Consider the following 3,313-nt stretch of genomic DNA (forward strand, 5'->3'; position numbering starts at 1 on the left):
TAATCTTAGGGTTGTAAGACTGACCTCTACATCGGGCTCTGCTCTCAGTGTGCGAAGTCTGCTTAAGATTCTCTCCCTCTGCCCCTCACCCTCCCCTTTGTCCACCACCCTCTCCACCGCCCCCCCAACCCTCCTGGCCCACACGCCTGCTCTCTTTCTAAAAAAAAAAAAAAAAATGTATATATATATATATATATATATATATATATATATGTATGAAAAAATCTAACCATTTCCGTTTTTTTCCCTGCTGCCCTGATTCCCTTCAATGTTTTTCTTTCTCTAACATTACATTTTTTTCAAATGAAAACCTTTTGGAGCCCCTGTTTAATTAGAGCCCTGGGCTTGGGCTTGCTTTGCCAGGCCAGCCCTCCAGTACTGACGGGAAGTAAGCTCTAACCTGAGCCCTGAGCCCTGGCAGGAGTCACCACTGAGAGAGGAATCTTCCTCACTCACCTTCCCAGTTTAAATTTGCTTAAAATGTGAAGGCCAATGGTCTGTATTTCCTATTGGGTTTCCATAGTGTTTGGAAGTATTTTGTGCTCCATGAAAAAAGTTTTTAACTAAATTCCCATACTTTTGCTGTGAACTTTAACATACAAAATCCACTGACATATAAATTTAGGAAACACATGAGAACATTCTAGATTATATACTGTGTTAGGGACTGAATTGTGTCCCCCTAAAATTCTAATGTTGAAGCCCTAATCCCCAGAACTCAGAATGTGACTGTATTTGGAGATAGGGCCTTTAAAGAAGTGATTAAATTAAATGAGGCCCTAATCCAACATGACTGGCATCAATATATAGAGAGATGCCAGGGATGTGTGAGCCCAGAGGAGGGGCCACATGAGGACACAGTAAGAGGACGGCCATCGACAAGCTTCAAAAGAAGCTAAGCTTGCACCTCAGTCATGTGTCAGCCCAAGATGGCTGCACTCAGGCCAGTTGAGCAAAGGTTGGACTGAGCCCCAACGTGGCCGAGGAAGACTGCTGGAGGTGCCAACTGCTATGAGGAGAGCATAAGGCTCTAGATGGAAAATCATGAACCAGATGATACTGTCAAGGAAAACTTAATTTTCAATATCATAACCAGAAAAATTAACCAACTCCCAGAAGCAGAAAGAATCTACTTGAGCATGGATCAATATGTATTGGACTTAATGCTGCTTTCTGTGGTCTCACAGCAAATAGTCTCTTTGGACTCATCTTCAATGGGACACAGGCTCATATGGCTTGTCACAGCTGCTGGCTTTCCAATGGCAGTGATCTCAGTTTTGACGGAGTGTGTATCCTACAAAGGTTTGGTAAGTTGACCTTTGAATACAGGTGATTTGAATTGTGAAATCTGTACCATAACACGGGGTGGATTGGGTGGTCTTGTTTTTGGGAGTCTGTACCCTGTTTTCTCGGCTCTACCTATGAATGGTGGCCTCGCAGCCAGGTATGAGTCAGCCCTGCGATCAGAGAAAGGAAACATCTTAACCTACTGGATTAGAATTTCTAAGCCTGTCTTTAGAAAGATTTTATTTCCCATTTTTCTCCAGACTGTGTTTGCATCATACTTCAGATCTAGACAATATATACTAATTTTTTTTTTTTTAAAGATTTTATTTATTTGAGAGCGAGAATGAGAGACAGCATGAGAGGGAGGAGGGTCAGAGGGAGAAGCAGACTCCCTGCTGAGCAGGGAGCCCGATGCGGGACTCTATCCCGGGACTCCAGGATCATGACCTGAGCCGAAGGCAGTCGCTTAACCAACTGAGCCACCCAGGCGCCCCTAGACAATATATACTAATTATAAAGGCTCTTCAGTCACCTGAACCTGGCCTAGAAATTCAGTGACTATTAAACAAATGTGTACACAAAAATAAAATTCTAATTTGTGGGGAAAATAAAACAAAACAAAACCTAAGGATGTTGGCACCTTGATCTTAGACTCCCAGCCTCCAGAACTGTGAGAAAATAAATCTCTGCTATTTAAGGCCCCCCGTCTAATTATAGCAGCCCTAGCAAATTAATATATGGTGGAAATCGTATTTTCAAAGAACTGTCAGAGCTGCAAATGTCATGACCTAAGCACCAGCAGCGCAAACCTCTGGTTGTGCAGAAGCGGGGAGGCCCCATGCTGGTCACGGGACCAAGTAGAGGCAGAGCCAGGGCCTGGGACTGGCAGTGTGGGGCTCTTCGACACCTAAGACCCATGTCTCCGTTTGCTTATCGATCAATTTGTTGTTGTAAAGGTGTTTCACACAGTTGCTCTCTCCCACTTGGCTCCTGCGCCCAGTGTGGATGATAGGAAAACCTTCAAGATCTCCACATCCTCCTTGACTACAGCATTTGCAGTCTCCTAGCTGTGCTGCCCCCACAGGCAGCCCACTTGCTTTCAGCTGATGTGAGCACTCTTGCTATGAGCTTCGGAAAGCTGTTGTTTCCCACTGTGAACAGAGGGGCAGAGTGGGGAAAACCGGACTTTGGCATCAGATAGGCGTGGGCATGACTCTGGACTCCATTGCTCATCAGCTTGTGACTTTGATCAAGTTATTTAACATCTTACGGTCTCCTTAAGAGAGCGCAACATTATCTACCCTTGACTGATTGTTGAGAGGATTAAATGAGATAATGTGTGAAAGTGAGGGGGGGTGTCAACAAACACTGGCTCCCTCCTACTCTGTGTTCTTTCCTCTATCCTCCTATTATTTCCTCTTCTCCTCTTCTGACTGGAAGAAGAGGAATCAAAGAAAAGGGCGTGGACCCTGATACCTAGACTTCTGACTCTCTTCCACTGTCCTTTCCACCTGTCTCACTCAACCAGGGAAGGTCTGCTTATAGACCTTAGGGTTCTGCATGGCACCTGGAGGCAGCTCACCAGATCATTACCTTTTGTGAGGCTTAGCTAATTTCTGCAGGAATTTGATCTGGCAGAAGCCATCTCTTTCTTTGGATTTCTAGAAAGGCATGCCACTTGGGTGATATATCAGCTTCAGCCAAGCCTGGCACAGTGGTTTTTGCACTCTGGAAATGTTCATTGCTCATGAAGTTTTCTTGCCACATTAAGATAAAAAAAAAGTATGAGATCTCAGCTCACCCAAACACCCCAGAAGTTTCTACCTGGCAAAGCAAAAGTAGAACTTTTATGCAAAGACATTTTGGGTTTCTCAACAGTGTGTCCATATCCCTAGCCATCCCATTCCTGCCTTGAGCTATGCTCACCTCACAATCTTGGAATTAGGTCTCTGTGTTTGCATCTTACACTGAACATTCCTCCTAAGAGAGTGGGCTAAGGCCACAAGCCCAATGCAGTGGCTGAGAA

The 3,313-nt window shown here is 44.7% G+C and overlaps 1 pseudogene; it reads left to right on the top strand.

Annotated features, from left to right (window-relative positions):
* Nucleotides 1-875: 875 nt before the first annotated feature.
* LOC102729584 (transmembrane protein 126A pseudogene) lies at nucleotides 876-1,845 on the top strand (annotated as a pseudogene).
* Nucleotides 1,846-3,313: the final 1,468 nt, after the last annotated feature.

This window comes from Leptonychotes weddellii, chromosome 3, assembly GCF_054177405.1.
Source record: "Leptonychotes weddellii isolate Sample4059 chromosome 3, ASM5417740v2, whole genome shotgun sequence".
Lineage (NCBI taxonomy): Eukaryota > Metazoa > Chordata > Mammalia > Carnivora > Phocidae > Leptonychotes > Leptonychotes weddellii.